This window comes from Euprymna scolopes, chromosome 26, assembly GCF_053919585.1.
Source record: "Euprymna scolopes isolate OS-2025 chromosome 26, ASM5391958v1, whole genome shotgun sequence".
In the NCBI taxonomy this organism is placed as follows: domain Eukaryota; kingdom Metazoa; phylum Mollusca; class Cephalopoda; order Sepiida; family Sepiolidae; genus Euprymna; species Euprymna scolopes.
This window is the reverse complement of record NC_136507.1, coordinates 92180045-92205144: the sequence shown is the minus strand read 5'-3', so window position 1 is coordinate 92205144 and position 25100 is coordinate 92180045.

Sequence of the window (25100 nt, the reverse complement as noted above, 5' to 3'; positions counted from 1 at the left end):
TAGCAATGGGTTTTAGCTGAGGATGTTTGCATAAATTAGCTAGGTTAAATAAACAAAATGTCCCTGGGTAGGCATACGTGGAAAGGTGGCACGTTGAGATACGTGTGCTTGAATGGTGACGTAACGGAACTGAAGTCAAGAGGTCGAGAATTTATTCAGTCGAAGAGTTTGAGTTTGGTCACGGAAGTGAACATGTGCTTCAAGCCAGGAAGCGAGGCTGTAAAGAATAAGTATGTAGAAACGAAACGCAGACCCTTTGTAAAGACCATTTCAGATAGCTGAAATAAATTTATATTTTAAAAATATAGAGTGTTGTTCTGTGGTTTCACAAAAGAAGGAAGAACAGAAGTCTCAATTAGTTATGGTTGGTCATTTCATATTTGATCACAGAGCCCAGCAGTGAAGATAGACCTATTCAAGAAAGAAATGTATGAAGCATATATTATTCTTCTAATGAAAAATGATAGTTTTATGTAAATATGAACTGTAATCTATACCCGTGTGATAACTCTTTCATACAACGAGACTCAGTTTATACGTCGATATCATATCCTCTTGCTAAACAATAATATATACAATTTATACATTTATCTGGTGACTTTTGGAGAACAATATACATAATCCTCCTATCTCTGACTATGTAACATAATTGTTTTGACGTTGGTTTATTGTTTGGGCTAATTAAAAAAATGCGAATATGATACCAGTTATTATTTAAATTCTGAACGGAAATAAGTAACGCTTTGAATCGATAATAAAGACAGCGTTTAATGTGAAATCTATTCGTAATCTATTCGTAATCTATTCGTATTTTTATTATGCAGTGAGCATCTATAAATCCGTCGATCTTAATCTTATATTATACAGGAGAGAGTCACGGGAAACAGATGTTTTTAGAACGTGTTAGAATGTGTTTAGTAAATTTTTGTTGCAATATTCACAGAATTTTGTTTTCCTCAAAAGCATTCGTTTCCCGTGACACTCATATAAATATTTAGGTATAATTTATTTATTTGATTAATGAATTTATTTATTTTATTTTATTTTATTGATTTCTGTATTAATATACTATTATTATTATTATTATTATTATTATTATTATTATTATTATTATTATTATTATTAAGAACATTGTTATCGGATCATAACCTAGTTATACTATTCAATGTTAGGCAGCACAGGCGTTTAGATTTAGTTTGCTCAAATAAACTGTATTTATATAGTTTGTTTATATAAGGGATTTGTTACATAATCAAACACACACACACACACGCCACATATATATATATATATATATATGAAAAATAGATTGGAGGTGGAAGGACCTGAACGCTCAACGTTTCGCCCGATTTATGCTGGCTTTTTTAAGAGTAATGGTCATTGACGATAGGGTCGGAAGATTGGGCTATATATAATGATGGGGGGCAGTATGTTTTCTTAAGTAAATTAGGTGCCTATATACATATATAGATTTTATTTTACAACCGTCTATTTTTAGACGCCATTTTATCACTTTCTATTCTTTTTTTAGACGCCATCTTTCAAGTTACTACGCTATTTTATCCCAATTCAATTGTCTCTAATTTAAAAAGAAACTTCGTTTCATTTTATTATTTTTATTTACTTAATCTATCACGGTTATATTTCCAGACGCCATCTTTTAAATCTTGACGATATTTTAACACAATTAATTTTCTCGTTTAATCAATTTATTTATTTTATTACATTTTTTTATTTTTAGACGCAATATTTCAAATCACTACGCTAGTTTACTCCAATTTATTAATATTATTTTTTCTAATCATAAAATGTATATATGTATTTAGGCATCTAATTTACATAAGAAAACATGCTGCTCTCCCCCATCATTATATATAGCCCCGAAACTTCCGAACCCTTCGTCAATGACCACCCCTCTTGAAAAAGCCCGCATAAATCGGGCGAAACGTTTAGCGTTCAGGTCTTCCCACCTCCAATCTATTTTCATATCGTCGGATTTCATCCACCTTAACAATCATATATATATATATATATATATATATATATATATATATATATATATATATATATATATATATAAAGCTGAATATGTGTGTGCGTGTGTGTCTGGTAACGAATAGGCTCCAATATCGTTGACTATTTTAAAAAACTGATTACATATAATGATAAAAGATGTATAGAGACACAGGAATGGGTATGTTTGATCTAGCAGAACGGTGATTCATTAAAATTGTGGAGTCTGCGTTTGCGTCTGGTCCATAAAGTATGGAAATAAAAAATTTAAAAATTAAAAAAACAAAACATTTACAAGTGTTTTTGATATAGATGTACATGAAAATACTTTGATAAGTATGTTTTAACCTCAATAGGGATGGTATAATAAAATTGTGGGGTCTGCGTTCGTGCCTGGCCTCCCTAGAATGGATATAGGCACAAACATTTATAAAGACTTTTCATATCTATCTGCGTAAGTATACTTTGAAAATTATGTTTCAGTTTGAAGAAATATGGTATAATAAAATTATGGGGTGCTCGTTCGCGCTTGACCCTCATAGAAGGTTTTTTCAATATAGATTTTAATATAGATTTTAATATAGATTTTAATATAGATTATAGCGTTTCAGTGTGAACAGGTATGGTAGAATAAATTATGGGGGTTATCTATTTTATTTTTACTTTCATCATATTTTGCTTTGGTTTTGATACCCCCAAATTCAACCCAAATTTACAACCCTTCCTTTTCATAAGCTATCATACTTTCATAAATCAGAGTCCATTTTCTGTAGGCTGTTTTTGGACCTTGTCAACGACGGGTACTTTTACTAGTATATATATATATATATATATATATATATATATATATATATATATATATATATATATATATATACAGTGATGATCATATTTATTGGCACGGTAAAATAAAAGTTAAATTTTGTCTAATAAATTCTAAAAAAGGGATTAAATTAAAGAAAATAACAAAGTATATTATGTATTTTTAACTGGCCTTTCCGATGCAGCAATCGGATTTTAGAAAAAATAAATAACAAAGGAACAACAAACATAATTGCAAAAAACCCTTGTTCAAAATTATTGGCACGATTTATTTAATAATCAATTGTATAGCCTTTGGCCTTGATTACCTTCCTCAGTCGCTTTTCATAGTTTACAACCAAGTTGTTGCACTCTTCAGTAGTAATTTTAGCCCACTCTTCCTGACAATAATCCTCCAATTGAATAAGATTCTTAGGCTTCCTTTGCATTACCCTCAATTTTAATGTTCTCCATAAATTTTCAATTGGATTAAGGTCTGGGCTTTGTGATGGCCACTCCAAAACATTAATATGATTGTCCTCAAGCCATTTCTTAGTCAGTTTAGCCGAATGCTTTGGGTCATTATCTTGCATGAACAACCAACGACGATCAAGTGAGAGCTCTTTAGCAGAGTCTTTCAGGTTTTCATCCAATATTTTAACATAATCTTCCTTTTTTATGCTACCTGTGACCTTAACAAGTCGCCCTGGTCCAGAGGCAGCAAAGGATCCCCAAAACATCAAACTGCCTCCACCGTGCTTCACTGTGGGTATGGTGTTCTTAGGCAGGAAAGCTTCGTCAGATTTTCTGTAAATATAAGACACTTTATTATGGCCAAATAACTCTATTTTCGTTTCGTCAGTCCATAGAACACGTTTCCAGAATGCAACATCTTTATCAATATGACGTTTTGCAAAGGCTAGCCTTGCTTTCAGGTGCATAGGTATCAATAAGGGAGTCTTTCTCGGACGACATGCTTTTAAACCAGCTCTCTTCAAAACTCTACCAACTGTATGTCGAGATACATTCACTCCAGAGGTGCTCTGTTCATCAACAATCTCCCCAACAGAGATCCTTGGGTTTTGTTTTACTTGTCGAACAATTTTCCGTTCATCTCTTGGGGAAAGAATCCTTTTTCTCCCTCTACCCTCTAAACTCATAACGTGGCCTTGCGATTTGAACTTGTTTATTATGGCTCCAACAGTGGATTTGGGAAGGTTTAGCTTCTTTGAAATCTTATCATAGCCCTCCCCATTGGTATGGCATGCTACAACAAGCTTCCTGACGTCTTCGCTGTGTTCCTTAGTTTTAACCATGGCGATTGAAAATCATAATTTAGTCACTTATAATAGTTTAAATAAATCGCTATCTAAAAATTATCTGAAAAAAAATATTCACTGAATTAGCGTTAAACAAGCATAATATGGCTATAAAAAAGTTCAGAAAGCACGTAAACCGGAAATTGATTGATATTATACTGATACTAAAAGAAAAACAAAGCCGTGCCAATAATTTTGAACAAGGGTTTTTTGCAATTATGTTTGTTGTTCCTTTGTTATTTATTTTTTTCTAAAATCCGATTGCTGCATCGGAAAGGCCAGTTAAAAATACATAATATACTTTGTTATTTTCTTTAATTTAATCCCTTTTTTAGAATTTATTAGACAAAATTTAACTTTTATCTTACCGTGCCAATAAATATGATCATCACTGTATATATATATATATATATATATATATATATATATATATATATATATATATATATATATACTTGGATGCACACACATATATATGTACACTTTCACCGTGCTCACATTTTTTCTTTTATTATTTTTTGATTTTCTTTTATTTATTATATTAATTTTTGTATTTTTCTATGTTATTATTTGTTTTATTCGTTTTCTGTTTATTTAATATTTATTTTTGATGTACTTATTTAGTTTTGCTTACATTCTCGTTTCGCAATAAAAAAAATCAATAAAAAATAAGGTCGATTTTTGGTCGCACCTGAAACTAAAATATATCTTCTCGGTCTTCTGGCTAGGATGCAAGGGTAGTATCTGTCCTGTCCAAAGATAGTATAATGATATCGCGTGGTTTCCGTTCGCGACTGGCGTCCATACAATGGAAATATGTCACAGACTCCTATAAGGATATTGGAGATAAACCGTAATAACCAGATATATTCTGACCCTACATAAACCAGGTTACTTAGATAAATACTTTTTCAGTTTTAATAAAATGGCTACAATAATATTCCAGGGTCTCCATTCAGGCTAAACGCCCACAGAATGCCCAACAGCAATACATTATATATGACAAAAACCGCTGTGGAATTTTCACAGGTCCCATTAGTTTATTATATTAGAACATTCTCATTAGAAAAAAAAAAGAAAAAAGAAAACAAGTTTAAATAAGACTTAAATTTGATTGAGCCAGTCTCTTGGATCCTGTCTGCGCTCCTTTGATAATGACGGCATTAAAAAAGACATTTGGAAGCGGTTTCTAATACCCCGAAAAGAATATGATGTCCTTCTTGGAGTGATTGCTTCAGGACGCAGTCACGCACCAGCGGAACCAGATGCAGGAAACAGAAAAAAAAAGAAGCAAAGAAAGAAATCAAGAACAAAGAATTTGAAAAGAAACAAAAACAATAACTACAAAATAGAATCCTTTCAGTCTGTTTTAACTTGTGTTTCTACCGGTCTTTATTTTTAGATTTCCAGTCTTACACACGGAATCAAGTCAATGGTTTCGTTTTGAAAAGTAGAGAAGAAAGGAAAGTCCAAACGAAATAAAAGTCAAGAGATATGCGCTTCAACTGGACTTTCATGTGTAAACCAAATGATTTAAAACAGAAATGGAAATTATGGAAGTAATTGAAAATAAAAGAAATTATATATATATATATATATATATATATATATATATATATATATATATATATATACAGGGTGACCCCAAAAAACGGGCCCCAACTCTAATTAGGCCCCGTTTCTTAGCGTTATGTCCGAATGAAATGAAACTTTGGTCATAACTAGTTTATCATATTCCAAACATCACATTAAAACACTAGGGTCTTTGGCCTTTTTTTCTCCATTCTACATCCTATGTACTAGATGGCCTCCATTTAGCTTTTTTTTTTTGGTTACCCTGTATATATATATATATATATATATATATATATATATATATATAATGTATATATATATATAATATATGTATATATATATATATATATATATATATATATATATATATATATATATATATATAACTATTTTAAGCCCCCACATCATTGGGTAGAGCATTGTTGTAAAATGATTTCACCCGCTGCTTATTAAGCATTAATGTGAAAATTCCTTTGTTTATTCGTAAATAAACAAGCTATTCGAGCACTGCAAAAGCGGTGGGCGAGTGTTTATATAAATGAGAATTTAATGAGGTCGTTTACGAGCATCGATCTCATATGCCCGAGATTAGAACTGGGCGACTGTCAACTAAATGGTTGTAGCCTCAATATCTGACTCGAGGTGGGTGCTAGTCTAGCTGTACTGATTAGCGGTGATGCAGCAAAATAGTACTGTATGCGGATATCTATCTATCTATCTATCTATCTATCTATATATATATATATATATATATATATATATATATATAAGAAAAAATTAAAGATTGTAAAAATATATTTTACGTTAATTCGTCGTTCGACGGGATATTCAAAGAAAGTATATTGAAATTTCCTTAATCCGCGGAGTTTCAAAGAAATGCGTTCTTCTCATCAGAGGAAAGATATTAGCAAATGAATATCATAGCGAATCTATGAACTTGCTGGTACTGGTATTAATTGAAATAGCATTGCATGAAAACTAGTCCAAAATGAAAAAAAAAACCCAAACTTTTTTTGTGTAAAAAGCTTATAGAATGAGGGAAAATTTAAGAAATCAGTGGATACATTAAAAGTCAAGGATTAAAAACCAGATGAAATGATATCGTATTATCAATACGTGAAGATTATCGGAGATAATACCAAGTTAATATTTTTCAGAGGACAAGAAACGGATGAAGTTTTAACGAGGTTAGTTAGAGCGTGTTCAATGCCTCATTTGGGCTCATTAGTTAAACAATCCGAACTCGGGACTTGAAACCCGGGCCTCTTGCATTCTAGGCGAACACTCTACCAACTGAGCAACCACGCCGCACATTAATTACGAATGCCTATTAACGACATTGTGTGACTATGGAAATAATTATATATTCTCTCACATTCTTAATTGTTCGTTCGTTAGAGTCAAGTTACCATCCGGCTCCAGACGTATGTGTAAATCCACACATTTGCAAGACGTAAAAGTTTATTTTCTTTGTCTAGATTAATCACAATGTTACATAACATATACATATATATATTGCACACACACACACACACACACACACACACACATATATGTACATGCATTCATATCTATATACATGTATATATATATATATATATATATATATATATATATATATATATATTAAATTCCACAGCCAAACAACGTCGCAGCTCACAAGAGCCATGACAGTCAACGAACCGGAAGTCCAAGACTCGAGTTTCGCCCTCATTTGAGCTCGGATGTGTCTAACTGATGAGCCCAAATGAGGGCGAAACTCGAGTCTTGGACTTCCGGTTCGTTGACTGTCATGGCTCTTGTGAGCTGCGACGTTGTTTGGCTGTGGAATTTATTATACAATCTCTCACATTCTGAAAATACTAATATATATATATATATATATATATATATATATATATATATATATGCTAAATCTTTCTCTCACTTTTCACACACACACACATACAGACACATACACACACGCACACACATATATATAGATAGACAGATATACAAAATATTTTTATATGTGTCTCTATATAGTCTTTTTATTCAGGTAGAGAACAATAATAAATAAGAATGCCTTATTTATCTTAATTTGTTATTTATCCCTTTACAAATAAGCGCCTTACTACTTCTAAAGTGTCTGTGTTTATGTTTCTCGCATCTGTATGATTCTCACATCATTCTTTGTAGAAATACAAAATATCTTTTTTTAAAAGTCTTTGCTTTAGAAAAAGAACATACTTATCGGCGGTAGCAAGTCAATGGTTTCGTTTTGGAAAATAGAAAGTATTAATCCACGTATATAGCGAGAGGAGCATTAGGATTATGCAAATAAATGGCATGCTGTGGAATGGCGTTAATAAGAATGTGCATGGAATCTGGTGTATGTATTTATTTGCTTCCCCACTGAGCAAATTAGGCACAAGGCCGTTTTTTAATGTGGAGAGAGAGGGAGGGGGGAGGGTAAAACGGGGGACCAGCTCCCGAGAGGTGGGAAATGGGAGCTGGATAGTAACTGTTGGTCTGTAGGGTGATCCCTACATTGACCAAGGTCTGATATGTGGGGTTATCCCCACATATGGTCTTTGGACGCGCGAGCCAGTATGCATGGAATCTGGTGTATCCGCTGAGGTTAATGTGACGTGAAAAGACATACTGCGGTTCGACCTACTGCTCAGATAAGAAGCTAACAAAGCATTGACTGGTGTTCTCATTACACCAACTCATACTGTTAAATTTCCTAAGGCATTAATGTGTGCTACACTTCTCATTTATTGGCCAGACTTCAATGAAGGGTTTGTTCCAAAGATCTGCATAACATAAAGGAAATAGGCGGATAATAAAATACCAACCAATCTATGGAATGTCTTCGCAGAGTATCCTGTAGCCACAGCGTTATGGCTGCATATGAACAAGAGCTTAGTGTCTGTTGATCCTGTACTTCAAGTGTTTGGACCTCCAAGAAGTTACCCCCCTTTAATAGCAATTGTGCAACAAAATTCAATGTTAAGATCAGTCATGGATATGATGCAAGACGTCACGGATATCGAGGTTGACAAGAGCGGGAGTTTGAGATCAGTCGGGTTAGGGTTAAGTTTTATATTTTACTACCATTTCAGCCCGGCGTTGCCCGAGTGTTTGGACGTGTATGTTGAGCAAAAAAAAAAAAAAAAAGTGGTAGTAGGAAGGCAGGCTCGAACCCGTACTATGAAGGAGGAAAAGAACGGAGAAAAACGTGACGTCTTTGCTGTTACGACCACAGTCAAACCGGGAGAGACGTAGGTTTTAATTAAGGCTAGGCAATCGAAAAGTGGGGTTGACTTTCGAAAATATCAGCGAAAATAGCAACCCCTCCCTGTAGAAAAGTGCCGAGTTGAGGGTGAAGAAATTAATGTTTTTAGCCATTTTTTCGTATTTTTCGTTGGAAGTGTCGTGCTTAAAACGATATTGATCTTGTGAAAATCCGTCGCCCTCTTCAAAAGTTTTAGGCAAACATGCAAACATATATACATTTATATATTGATAGCTTAAATTTTCGACCCAAACCGAATAAAAAGCGTGCCCTATCTCTGACTACCCTTTATGTAAAATTTCAAATGTTTCGACCAGAAATTGTCTGAGTAATTAATTTTTAAAAAACTTTGACCCCAATTATGACCTCTTAACATTTTTTGTTTTGGGCTCAAATCCAATTATTAAGTTAGATCCATGTCCAAGGAACCTATATCGAAAATTTTAAGTATTTATACCCAAAACTGGCGGAGGAGTTCGGTAGAGTTAAAAAAGGTAAAATTGTTGAACTTTGACCCCTTAACAGCCAAATTTCTGGTTAAAAATGAGTTACAAAGATTTTCCCAAATCTCAATACCCTGTATATCAAATTTCGAGTCTGTAGACATAAAATTGACAGAGTTATTGCATAGGGAAATGTACACAGACACACATACACACACAGACAGATACGTTCACATTTATAAATATATAGATAACGTAATAGGCCTTTTTAATGGTGTCGTTACATGTTCACCCTCGGGATCCACACATTGTATTCAGTCACAATGAAACAAAGACTATGAAAGAATTTGAGCCACTTTTTTTTTAGTTTAAACAACATATATTAATTTACAAGTACTTCCACAATAACGACTTGTCTCTTGTTCAAAAGTCTTCTCATACTGCAATGTGCTTAACGAGACTCCGTCGTGTCGAACACGTGACACTTTGTCTTTGTCCAGCCATGTTTAAGACACGTCTTTCCCTGTCTCTGTTGGACCACGTGTATAACACGTCTATATCTCGCTTTCTCTTATAATCTTTCTCTTTCCTTCTTCCTCGCTGTAACGTCACCTCGCTCACTTCGTCGTCATCTGCATACAGCCGCTGTTGCCGTACGCGCGTTGACACTCTGTTACAACTTGTTGAAAGTGTCTTTAATGACTAATCTACCCGTGACTTTAGTCTTAAGTTAAAAAATGCACCCGTTTTTAAATAATTTGAAAATGAGATTTTTCTACAATCCTTTGTCTTGATAATACAGCAAATCAGTGGAGGAGAAATCCTTCACGACTGAGACAATTTTAATTTTTGTACGTTTTCTCCACGTTAAAAAAACGACCATGGTGTCCTATCTGTCCCGTGGGGAGGCATTGTAAATAGGTACATATATGTACTTATACATAAAATGCATTTTGTGTGTGTGAATTCGCTTCCAATGGAATCCAATACGGTTTAGCCGATTTTCATGAATTTTCACACAAATGTACTTTTGGTATCTGGGAATGTTCTTCGATAGTTTTTATATCGAAATACCTCAGATAACTATATAACTATAACTATAGATTTTGCCAAAAGTCTACACTTTTACACAGTCTCATATCACAAAAGAATTTGAGAAATTTTATTATCGCAGAAAAAGAATGGTCCGGTGTTTAAAACCAACAGAAGCACGTTGGAAATGCACGTTTCTGTTAAGAGCACAATTCAACACTGATACTTAACTTTAGCTTTAACTCAGGTCATTATATAAACTCAGGTCATTATATAAACATAATTTCATAAAGTTAACATGCAAGTTATTTTAACTAAGCATGTGAGTCCTCCCCCTGGTGTACTACGGTGGGTTCCTGGCTACAGCAGTCAAGAAATCGAATCCATTGATGAATGGCCGATTTTACTGATGTGAATGACAATAAATATACTGGTAATGTGGAATATTCGTCATATATATATATATATATATATATATATATATATATATATATATATATGTATATATGTACACACACATATATATATATATACATATATATGCACACATATATATACATGTATATATATGTACATATATATATATATATATATATATATATATATATATATATTAAGAAGTACGTGACAACCTCTCCACTAGATATTTCGGCAAAAGGGTTACGAAGGGAAGTAGCGATGTTCTTTGTGCAAACAAGCTTAGGTATTGTTAATTCACTGCCCTCATAGCAGCAGCTAAATAGCGCAACGGTTTGAAGCTCCGACTGTTATTTGGGCGGTCGGGTTTCGATCCTGGCTTGAGGTAGTTGCTTGTCTAACCGCACTGATGGGCGGTGAAACAGCGAAACAGTACTGTATGTGGATTAGTATATATATATATATATATATATATCTATATATCTATAAAAGTGAACGTGCCTGTGTGTATCTGTCTGTCTGTATACATTTCCCTACGCAATAACTCTGTCAATTTTTAGTCTACAGACTCGAAATTATATATACAGGGTATTGAGATTTGGGAAAATCAATGTGATCGGTTTTCGGCCGGGAATTTGGCTGTTAAGGGGTCAAAGTTCAACGATTTTGTTTTGTTTCTTTTTTGCTCAGCATACATCTCCAAACACCCGGGTAACGTCGGGCCAAATGCTAGTATATCTATAAAAGTGAACGTGTGTGTGTGTGTCTGTCTGTATGTGTACATTTCCCTACGCAATAACTCTGTCAATTTTAAGTCTACAGACGTTAAATTTGATATACAGGGTACTGAGATTTGGGAAAATCTATGTTATTTGTTTTCGGCCAGAATTTTGGCTGATAAGGGGTCAAAGTTCAACGATTTGACCTTTGAGAACTCTACTAAACTCCCCCGCCAATTTTGGGTATAAACACTTTAAATTTTAGATATACCTTTATTGGACATGGATATAACTGAATAACTTGATTTGAGCCCAAAACAATAAAGGTTAAGGCGTCATAATAGGAGTTGAAGCTAAAAAAATTTACCGTTTTTTTTTGTTGCTCAGCATACACCTGCAAACACCCGGGCAACGCCGGGCATGCTAGTATACTAGCATGCCCGGCGTTGCCCGGGTGTTTGGAGGTGTATGCTGAGCAATATATATATATATATATATATATATATATATCGATATAACGTTCCATTTGACACACCTGCTGTATTAAGGATAAGCAGTTTTTCATTATTCTATGTCAACTCTATCATTACTCAATTTAAAAAATACGAACATATAATCGCCCCCCCCTCCAAAAAGAAGAAGTACGTGATAACCTCTCGAGATATTTCGGCAGAAGGGATACAAATAGAATAACCTATTCAACGGATATTGAGCACTCTTTATGACTATATGCCTATTTAAGCGAATTCGTTTAATGCTGCCTCAGTCTAGAAAGATTTGTTATTTACGGTCTGTTTCAACGAAAATAAACTGTACATAATCCAGTTTCCAAAATACCAAAGTAAAATATTTTTATGTAAATAAATGATTCGTTATGACTAGCACTATGGCAACAGCATATCGTTTTCGTTATTTTGACTCTCGAGTATATATTCGACACAGTTACACACAATTAATCAACCTAGAACGACATCCCTTTATATAAACGCATATAAGATATCAACGGATACACATTCGACAGTCAAAACAACGAAAAGAATATGCTGTTGTCCTAGCCATAGTTATGACTTATTGTGTCAGTGAAAGAAAACATTAGCAGTTCCGATGTCAAAAAAAAAAAAAAAAATGTGAAGAAAAAATTGGTGAAAAAATATATAATGAAGTTTAAAAATTTTTTTGTTTTAAATTAAAAATCGTAATTGGATTGGATTGTTTCGTTTAAATAAAAATAAAGAATCGTAATTCTCTGCCAAAAAAAAAAAAAAATCGAAATAAGGAAATTGTATGTAGTTTAAAAGAACGGATAAAACATGATAATATAATCGCCCCCCCCACCTTAAAAAAAAACAAAAAAGTACGTGACAACCTCTCCACTAGATATTTCGGCAGAAGGATTATGAAGAGAAGAAGCTGTTCTCCGGATATTGAGTACTTTACCACTTTAATCGAATTGCTCCAGTCTAGAAGGATTTATCTTTCGAAACAAACGTTTTTATCTTAATAAATGATTAGTTATGAGTTCTTGTGTTATTAAAAGAAAAAAAGTAGCAGTTACGATGTAAAACATGTGTGAAGAAAAAACTGATAAAAAATGTAAATTAAAGTTTTCTTGTTTTTGCTTTAAATAAAAAAAAAATCGTAATTAGATTGTAAACTAATTCACAAAAAATAATGCTTGAAAGTTTGCTTTGTTTTGTTTTAGATAAAGAATCCTAATTGTATTGGATTGTTTGTTATTTTAAATAAAAATGTAACCCTCTGTTAAAAATCGAAAACAACAAAGAAAAAAAAGAAAAACAGGTAGGAAAAACTCAAACTAGTTTATAAAAAGAATTGATGTCGGTAATGATAAATTAATTTAAATATATTATCAATATAAATCAACTTTAAATAACAATCTTTAAGAGAACACTTAAAACAATTTTCTTGCTATAAACAGTAACTAACATACAGCTATTTATTAAAATCGATTTTCCTTAATGTAATATGCAAATAAGGAGTCCCCTTAATCGTATATTTTGCAAGAATTATACTATATTTAAGAATAAATGAAATAGGAAAGTAATGGACCTTTTGTACATATTAATTAAATTGAAAAAAAAAACATGAATACGAATATATATATATATGTATATATATATACATAAGGGTATATATATATATATATATATATTATAAGAAAGTCGTTTCAAAAGTAGGTCCTACTTTTTATCTGAAAAAAAAAATTAACGTTAAATAGCTAAGGAAATGGGAATAGTACCATTGAAACGAGCGACATTTTATGCTGCAGAATTTATATTTTTTTTACATAGTCACCAACCATTCACAATGCACTTTTGCCTGCCTTTTCGATGCTTCGGTGTAATCCGGAGCACGTTTTATCACACACATCTTCGTCGCCACTCTGAAATCGACAAACCCATCTTCTAACTGTGCTTACATCATCTGTACGTGCTCTCTGCTTACCTCGACATTGTTTTCAGTCGCACTAAACCTACACTTGCTACTGGTATTTAACAACGCCGACTTAGGCACGTGTGGTTAGCGATTGCGCAACTCTTGCCACAAAAAGTCCACGTGTAGGCTCTCTTACAGTGAGTATCCATCGTCTGTCAAGCCTGAAGGAAGCTACTATATATATATATATATATATATATATATATATATATATATATATATATAGTAATTTATAAAATATATATGGCGATTAAGCTACACTGAATATTCTGCGTTTCATCCACTATAGGATTCGTTAGGCTTATAAGCGCATAAGCCTGACGAATCCTAGAGTGGATGAAACGCAGAATATTCAGTGTAGCTTAATCGCCATATATATTTTATAAATTACTAACTAGCTCTACCTACGTATTGAGCACTTTTGAAGTAAATACTTAAAGTATACGCATAAATCTATACTTTCGTATATTAATTTTATGTGAGTAAATGAAATAGTTATATATATATATATATATATATATATATATATATATATATATATATATATATATATATATATAAATGTATGTGTGTGCGCGCGTGTGTGTGTGTGTGTGTGCGTGCGTGCGTGCGTGTTTGATAAAGTATTTTTAAAGTACAAGGAAATTTAGGTCTGGAATGTAAGGAATGACTTATCGGAAGTTTCTACATTAATTTGACAACTTTTGCTTTCCGATGTTGAAATTAGTTTTCATGTATGTCAATAGGAAAACACTAATATATACCTTATCTCTCTAACAGGTTTCTCGTGATTTACTATATATATATATATATATATATATATATATATATATATACTAGCAGGGAGATCTGACGTTTCCCGGGATTGAAGGATGATCAACGAATATATCACACTGCTATATTTTCATTATCATCGAAATCCGTGAAATCGGCAAGGAGGAAGTTTCACACCCTCCATGCAGTAACTTAGTCCAAATATATGTTATTCTACATTAAACTCTAGAGAACTTTTTTTTTTTTTTTATAAAATTATTTTATATAAACTTCTTTTCTGTTAACGAAAAAAAAACACACACCAAGAAATTTACGTTCGGGATTTAAACCTGCAGACCACGTAATTAAAAAGTAAATAAATAAATAAATAAAATAAAACTAAAACCACTATAAACTTACCCACAGTAGAATTTTCACGGCTCGTTGTTCTATCATTGTTGCTAAGCCACGACATGGAAAAATAGTTTTACCGATGATAGATTAATAAAAATAACGATTTCGATTATCGATTATTGGTAATTATCGGAATATTTTGAGACAAAACTTCACCACGATCACTTCCAGACTTATGAACTAAAGTTCTATAAATTTGAAAGAAAATCTGTTCAGCCGTTTCGCAGTATATAACGCACGAACTCACACACAGACAAAGTTTCATATATATATATATATATATATATATATATATATATATATATATATATATATATATATATATATATATATATATATATAATTGCTATAATTATTTTTAATATCTACAGAGGCTAGTGTTTTATCCTTTCAGGAATCATCAGTGCATGGAGCTTATGAAGCATAAATTTCATTCAAGAAGGTCGAGAGTGATCAAATGATTTTAACATCACGATCTACACACGTGGTCTATGTGACTTAAATTCTAACATGCAGTACTAAACGATAAGAACCCAGCTCAAATCTCTGATCCCCCCCTCGCCAAGCTTTCACGAAAAACACCCGTCTAGCTGAAACCACTCTCAGAAATTTTTCCCACTCTTTATCTGTGCCTAAATCAAAACGTAGATTCGATGAACAAAGTTTTTTTTCTTAGAAGTGCACGCCTGTGGAATTCTCTTCCGTTTGCCTGTTTCTCACCTGACTACAACTTGGATGTCTTCAAATCCAACATAAACAAATTCCTGATGATTCGCCCCCTTAAGTAAGACATTTATCAAATCTCCAATACTAACGATTACTACGATACTATCCCATTGATTACTGTACACGCAATGACTCTTATCTTATCCCCGGGTGGATTCCGGGCCTTGATAAGTGGTGACTTCCGTGTAAAAAAACATAATAATTACTATAATTATTTTTTAATATCTACGGACACAAGTGTTTCATACGCTCGGGAATCATCAGTGGACTACCAGTCGAAGAATTCGAACCCGGCCACAAAGGCATCTCTGACTTTATAAACAAGGAACATACTTGTCGGCCGGCGTGAATCAAAAATAAATTATATGAGGTGTCCTCATGTCCGCCCAAAGAAAGTGACGAAAAAATGTTGTAGTAAGATCCTGGCAAAGAAATGTGAACTGGCCGGGAAGATATGCGTAATAGTGGCGAGCATAAAGAAAGCTCAGAAAGAGGGATCTTAGATACTTTACAAACCATTGGGGACTAAGAGAACACAACGAAAGCAAAGGAATCCCCTAATAAAATAAATCACTCAGTCCAGTCTAAATCCGGGAAGGCGGTTCAACAAGAATTTGTTATAGTAGACTTCAAAACATTATTGTTGTCGTCAGCTGAAATTAGTCTCGCAGTATTGTGTTCCACAGACGAGCATTTCTAGGAAAAGAATTTTTCACATTGATGTTTTATCTAGGTTCAGGTTATGAGAGAGAGAGAGAGAGAGAGAGAGAGAGAGAGAGAGAGAGAGAGAGAGAGAGAGAGAGAGAGAGAGAAAGTGAAATTATTTACAGTGGGGATAGCTAGACGAGTGTTGTAAGGTTGGATCATAGATTGAAGAATTAATATGAGAAAAGATCTAAAAATTGGTTTATACTCGTTCAAAGCAGGAAAACATGCACTTTTTCTAATGGTTTTAGCAAAAGAATAAGGTGTTTTGAAATATGCCCGAATATATATATATATATATATATATATATATATATATATATATATATATATATATATACCTTAATGGGTTTATCAAATAATGTGTTTAGAATGTCGAATCAACTTTTTTTTAATTTAATGGTTTTATAAAAATATAAGGTATTTTAAAATAGTGCGGAATGATATTTAAAAAAAAAAATAATGGTTTCATCTAGAAATAAATTTTTTAAACATAGTACCAAGTAATTTTTTAAAAAAATTTTATTGTTTTTATCAAAAAATGTGTTTTGAAATAGCGCCGAATGATATTTATTAAATTTAATGGTTTTATAAAAAAATAAGCTGTTTCAAAATGAATGATATATTTTTTAATTTAATGGTTTTATTTGTCTCTTCTACAAGTCTACAGTTCTTGCATAAACCAACCAACCAACCTTCTTTCGACATCATCTATACAAAATTTGGTCATTCGTAAAAAACTCCAAATTATATATATATATATATATATATATATATATATATATATATATATATATATTGGTTGGTTGGTTGGTTGATTATTTTTGTTTTACGGCATATTAACTCTTATTTAGGCCATTTAATGCCGAATCCAGTGATTGTAAAGAAAAGGTTTTTAATAGAATATGTATATATTTTTTTCCAGTCAGTTTCTATTTAACCCATAGTTGGCATTCTAACAGATACTACCACACCGGGTCAGAGTGGACCTGGGAGCAATGGCAATTAAGCGGTGACTCCACACTTCCCAAAGCCCGCAAGCTGGGATCTAGTTTAAGGTCATACCTAGGACCCCAAAAGAAGGAACACTAACTTAAACCGCGATGAAAATTTAGTTGAAATTAACATTTATGAAGCATAAATGTCATTCAAGAAGGTCCGGAGTGATCAAATGATTTTAACATCACGATCTACGCACGTGGTCTATGTGACCGACTTTTGCATTTCAACACACAGTACTCAACGATAAGAACCCAGTTCTTAAAGGGACAGACATAATTATTACTATAATTATTTTAAATATCTAGAGACAGAAGTGTTTCATCCTTTCGAGAAGCATTAGTGTAGGGAGTTACGATTACTGTCGGTCGAGGGATTCGAAGCTATCTCTGACTTTATAAGCAAGAAACATACACGTCAGTCGGCGTGAACCGCAGTGAAAATTCAGCAGGAAAATTTATATGAAGCATCTTTATTATGCTCGTCCAGGGAAAGTTACGAAAAAATGTTGCAGCAAAATTCCAGGAAAAAAAAAAAAAAAATATATATATATATATATATGTATATATATATATATATATATATATATATATATATATATATATATATATATATATATATATGGAAGACGCGTGTCTCCATATCTGTTATCCACTTTCATAAAAACTTTGATTTTTTTTACGAAAAACCAACTTTTCTATACATGGTGTCGAAAGAAGTGATATGTTTATCTTTATTTTCTCATGAGAAGTTTAAATGTACACGCAAAGCCGACTCAAAAATCCCCGTTGACAACCAATGCGCAATCACCACTTACCATTTAAGCATAGATTATTCTACTTAGAAGCATAAGATCTAAAATATACTCTGCTCATTTTTTTTTTATAAACGTTATTTTCAAATACTTTTCTAACACACAAAACAAAAATGATTACGGACATATTATTCCCTCGAGTTAATAGTTCGGATATGTTTGAAAGAGAATATTCAATTGTTTCCTGAATGCGAGAAAATAACTCAAACTATATATATATATATATATATATATATATATATATATAGTTTGAGTTATTTTCTCGCATATATATATATATATATATATATATATATATATATATATATATATATATATATATGGTGCCATATGCGCTTTATTTTTGAAGGAGAAGGAAACGAAAGTTAATAAATAAAATACTTAAAATCGCTTTCAGATATAAGTGCCTACACGTGCAGAGTCATATCTGTCGGATTTAGACAACAATGACTTTGGATTTTAAAATCTGCAGGATCCTCAAGCAAAATCTTTCCACTCTGACTAAAATTTATAATAAAGAAAAGGTTGCGTACACCTAAGACGCACCTCTCTTTATCTAAACATATGTGGTGTGACAATAATCCCGGGCTTAACATCATTATCATCTTATGATTCTATTGTTAGCATTGGTTTCCCCGATATGTTTCCAGACAGAATTCTGTTTAGAAAAAGACATTATGTACTTACGGGAGGGTCCAGATGAAGGTTACCAACATCCTATGTAAAAGTGATTTCTTGTGGAACAAACTGGATTCGAACTTGGAACACCTAGGTTGTCAGTCCGTGTAGGTAACCACTGGGCCACCGTCACCGTCCAGTGCTAATGGCAATAATAGGATGTTCTGAGTCATACAATATAATGATGATGATTTTTAATATGGAAATTATGCAACATATAAGAGCATAATATTTATTTTAAAATGCTACAAAAGGGCCAGAAAAAAAACATCGGTACCGCTAGTTTCAAATTCGATATAAGAGGACCAGTTTATAATCGGAAAAATATCGAATTCTCTTCAGCCTCTGTTCCTATCTGTTCTCATCAGAAATGACGACCCACGTTGTTTTTCTTTTGACAATCGCAACAGTTTTTCATATTCTTTTTCCTTAATGTCCATCTATTGGTCATCTCAACAGATAAATGATTTAACTTTGTTTCCCGATAGTGCCGTAAATATTAAACTTCCGGTTTTATAGGGTGGCAGGTGCGATTAAACATTTGGGGTTAAAATTATCCGGGCATTTTCTCTCTCCCACCTACGTTTTCTTCTTTTTTTTTTAATAAGTCCTATATATTGTTTCTCTCCAGAGATGGATTACTTAGCTTTGTTTCGCAAATGTAGAACTCACGGAAGTTTATATATATATATATATATATATATATATATATATATATATATATATATATATATATATATATAGAGAGAGAGAGAGAGAGAGAGAGAGAGAGAGAAGGAGAGACAGAAAATGAGAAAGAGAGGAAGTCTCGCAATAAAGATGAAACATTAATGAACACATTATATGTTCCTTTATATTTCTCTCTCTCTCTCTTCCTCTCCCTCTCTCTCTCTCTATATATATATATATATATAATTTTAAAAATAATAAATAAATAAAAATCTTATATACGTCCAAATTAAAAAGGGCGACTTTCTAAGTAAATAAAAAAATGAGCTCCGAGGCGGAGCCAATATTAACCGTATGTATCGCTTGAAAAAACAACAATAACAAAATCTATCTATCTATCTATCTACACACACATATATATATATATATATATATATATATATATATATATATATATATATATATATAGTCATCCACATACAGTACTGTTTCGCAGCTCCTCAGTGCGGCTAGACAGGCAACTACCTCAAGCCAGGATTGAAACCCGACTTCCTGTACGACATCTGTGGCTCCTAACCACTACGCTATCGACGGCTGCTGAGCGAGTCTTGAGTTTAACGACGTTATGCCATCGTCCGAACTACCTAAGCTCGATTTGTTTACACAAAGAGCATCGCTTTATACGCTAATGTTAATTCGTGTATCACTTCTCAATATGTTCAACTCAAGATATATATATATATATATACAGTTCAACTCAAGATATATATATATATATATATATATATATATATATATATATATATATATATATACAGGCATACATATAAATGTATATATACGTATATACAAACATATAGACACGCATACACTGTCGAACGTTTCGGTGGTCGAACAACTAAGATCAAGTTGGAGATGTTCTTGGCTCGGTAGTCAAACAAAATTTTGGAATTCTAACCGCCGACTTCACTTCGAATGTAAACAAGCAACAGTGTTCCTCAATGGAACGTTGCAATTCATACTTCTCGACAGTAATTAATGGCACAGACGTAAAAAAAAAAAACTTTGTTGTTCAAGTAATTGGTTTAGCGTCGTATAAAGACTTTAGAAAAAAAAAGAAGAAATTGGCATTATTTTACCATAAGTTTGTTGAGGAGGAACATTCAGAGGAAAAGAAAAGAGAGGAGGCTGAACCAACAACAGTATTGTAAGAAATATGCACCAAGTGGTATGACATCAAAACTTTTGGGGTTAAATATCACCAAGATATCATTACAGCAAGCAGACATGTAGACATTTTTAATGACAATATTATGTGCCATTTTTATGACAATGTCATGTGCCATTTTTATGACAATGTTATGTGTCATTTTTGTAAAGTGTTGGACAATAGAAAAAACCCAAGTGTCATTAGATAAATATTTTAAACGAAAAGAACATCCCGTTCAGGAATCATTTTCATTCAAGAAACTTGCAAAAGAGAGAACCCCAGGTTACAATTTGCCTTCTGCTTTGATGGAAACGGATTCTCCTTCGAAGCAATAACCTCCAATCCCTCCCTTCATCCACCCACTTGCGCAATCAGCTGACTAGCTCAGAAATAAAAACAGCTGAATCGGAATCACACACATTTTATTCTCTTAATGCATGTATAGATTATATTATTATAATCATCTTATTGTGTGTTTATTAGTGATTTTCTGTGCAATTAAATGTCAAAAATCCTCAAAGTTTACAAATAAAAAGGGATTTTAAACACTGGAACCAATTAATTTTATTTTAGTTTATTTAAAGGGAAAATACGTATCGTTTCGGTTGTCGAACATTTCCGAGTTCGAACAAACATCTGAAACGAATTATGGTCGAGTATCGAGATACCATTGTATATACACACACACACACACACACACACACACACACACACACACACACACACACACACACACACACACACACACACACACACATATATATATATATAAATATATATATATATATATATATATATATATGTGTGTGTGTGTGTGTGGTTGTGTGTGTGTGTGTGGTTGTGTGTGTGTGTGTGTGTGGTTGTGTGTGTGTGTGTATGATGATGGCAGCAAATTCGTTCTCGAATATTGCTATTACTTGATATAGCATTAAAAAATTGAAACATGAAGACAGATCAGTGATGAGCCGCAAAAAAGTGGCTTTTAAGCCGTGCCAAACCCTGGCATTCTTTGGCACACATGGTGGAGACATGAGCGCCACCATCAGCACGTGCTTGATGGTCACTTCTACGAACATTCAAATGATGTTTCAAACCGCCTGCTATTTTGCACGTACGCCGCAGTTGACACAAGTTAGATCTGGCAACACAAGACTGTTTTGTGGCCCATAATCTTCCGCACACCTCCCACTCGATACCAATTTGGCGCCCCAGCCCATCAACTGCTTCTTGCACATTCCCTTTGCGAGTATCACGCTTCAGTCGTTCATACTGGGTTCGATTAGCCTCAAACTTGCCCACACCTCCCCGCAAGACCCTTCCCCACTCTCCACGATCCAAAGCAAGACTCTCCCAGGTTTTCTCATCCATCTCACATTTTTTCAAGGTGGACCTCAAAGAATCCTTGAACCTCATTTCAGACTTTTGAGCCAGACGCCTTCCCTCGGCAAGCTCGCCATGAAGGAGTTGTTTGGGAAGTCGACTGTTAGACATCCTTACAACAAGACCACTCCATCTCAGTCTATCTTTGATAATAAGAGCTCAAATGCTTAGGCGTTGGCTACGTTCAAGAACCTCAACATCACTGACATACATTTGCCAGCACACACCTAAGATTCGCCGAAGGCACATCTTGTGAATCCGCTCGAGACATCTCAAATGCTCCATGTATGTTGCTCAAATCTCACAGGCATAGAGACGAGCAGAGAGAACGCATGCGGCATAAACCTTGATCTTTGTTGGAAGCGAGATTCCATGACAGCTCCACAAACGCTTGTCCAACTTTCCAAAAGCATCACTTGCTTTGTTGATCCGTAACGATACCTCGTCATCTAGTGCACCAGTAATGCTTAGTGTGCTACCCAAGTATACAAACTTAGCGACAACCATTATCTTCGACCCATAGACATAAATTGATGGTTCATAATATGGCATTCCTAGCGCAGGCTGATTAATTAAGAGAGTTTTTCCAGACTGATAGTCAGCCCCAATGCGCTGCAAGCAACTGCAAAAGCCTCCACAAGATGCTGTATATCAGCCCCCGTGTGAACCACCAGATCACAGTCATCTGCAGTGAGCAAGTCACGTATCGTGTTGGTGAGTACTTTTGTACTTGCATTGAAGCGCCCAATGTTGAACAACCTCCCAATAGTTCGGTAGCGAATATAGACACCACCAGAGCAACCCTTGAATACCAAAAGGTGAAATGCAAAGCAAAGAGTGTGGGTGCTGGAATGTCTCCCTGCTTGACACCATTTTCTACTGAGATTCAGCCAGGTTTCCCACAACGTTGATCACAGCGTTTATATAATCATGGAATAGCTTTAAGATGATTACAAATTTGTCAGAACAACCAAGCGTTTTCATATCTCCCACAAATCATCCCTATTGACTGTATGAAATGCCTGAGTTAAATCGATGAACACCTGATACAGAGCCTTTCGCTGTTCTATACATTTCTCTTGTAGGTTCCTGGCAGTAAAAATCATATCCATTGTCCATCGACTACTTCTGAAACCACACTGCGACTCAGGCAAAACATCATCAGCAATGTGCTTCAGCATTCTGTCTAGCATGATCCTACAGACCACCTTACCGACTACTGACAGCAGAGATGCCCTGATAGTTTCCACATTCATCTCTGGCACTCTTCCCCTTGTAAAGCACCACCCTCAATGCATCCCGCCAATCCTGTGGAACACACTCATCACGCCAAGCAATCTGCAACAAGTCCGCCAAGCGTTGCATCATCTTGACCCCAGAACATTTAAAGATCTCTGCATGCAACCGATTCAGGTCAGGAGACTTTTCATTGTTCAGTTTATGGACAGCTGCTTCAACCTCCCAGAGAGAGGGAACCTCTGCCAAGATATCGTTGACCGGATTGCCAGGAATAAACCTCACACAGTAGGGTCTCGAAGAAGATCCCCACCATCATTCGAGTGCAATGGAGTGATATGTGATCCGGATAGTCCATAAACCGCACGCAGTAGGTTGTATAAGACCTTGGTGTTGTTAGAATCCGAGGCAAGCTGTGTTCCCTCAGCTTTCTGCCTCCACCGTTCGTCCTGTATGTTTCGCAACTTCCTCTGCACCTCGCCTTTGATTTCCTTAAAATTGCTCACATTCGTCACACCATTTTCGAGATAAGCATGCAACGCCCTGGCCTTTGAATGAAGCAGAATCTGAATGTTAGTATCATTCTCATTGAACCAATCCTGATGTTTTCGCTCATAATACCCTAATACCCACTACCATACTTCAACGACAGACTCCCTAAAAGCAGGCCAAGAGTTTTCACAGTCAATCTCTTTCATCTCCTTAACTAGTTTCTCCCTCACAATATTGTCCCTTAGACGGTCAACATTAAGTCGATTTGGGATAGCCGCACCAGGGCCCCTTATCTTGGGCTTCACAAAAAAACTTAATCTTTGCACAGACCAACCGATGGTCGATGCAGCACACTGCACCACGCATGACATGAACACTGAAGATATCCCTCATCTCACGTTTTCTGACTAACACATAGTCTATCAAGTGCCATTGTTTGGAACCAGGATGCATCCAAGTCGTTTTAAATTTGTCCTTCTGCTGAAACAAGGTGTTTCCAGTTTTAACACTCATCTTTGAACAAAACTGCAATAAGATAAGACCATTGCTATTACACTTGCCCACTCCGTGTTTAACCAGCACATGCCAGGTTTCAAAATCTCTTCCCACCCTAGCATTAAAATCTCCGAGAATGATGATCTTGTCTTCAGAGGGAATGCGTCTAACTACGCTGCACAATGCAAGGAACAGAGCAACCTTTTCATCTTCTGTTGCATTGATAGTGGGTGCATAGACACTCAAAAGAGATGTATAACGACCACTTACCAGAGGTAGCCTCATAGTCAGGATCCGGTCACTCACTCCACAGGGAAGTTCTTCCAGGCTTGGAAGAATTAATGCTTTTATAGTAAAAGCCACACCTGATTCCCTCTTACATCCATCTGGTCTATTACTCCCGAAAATGATGTAGCCCCTAGCCAACTCTGAAAACGGTCCCTTATCAACTAGCCTAGTCTCGGATAGGGCAA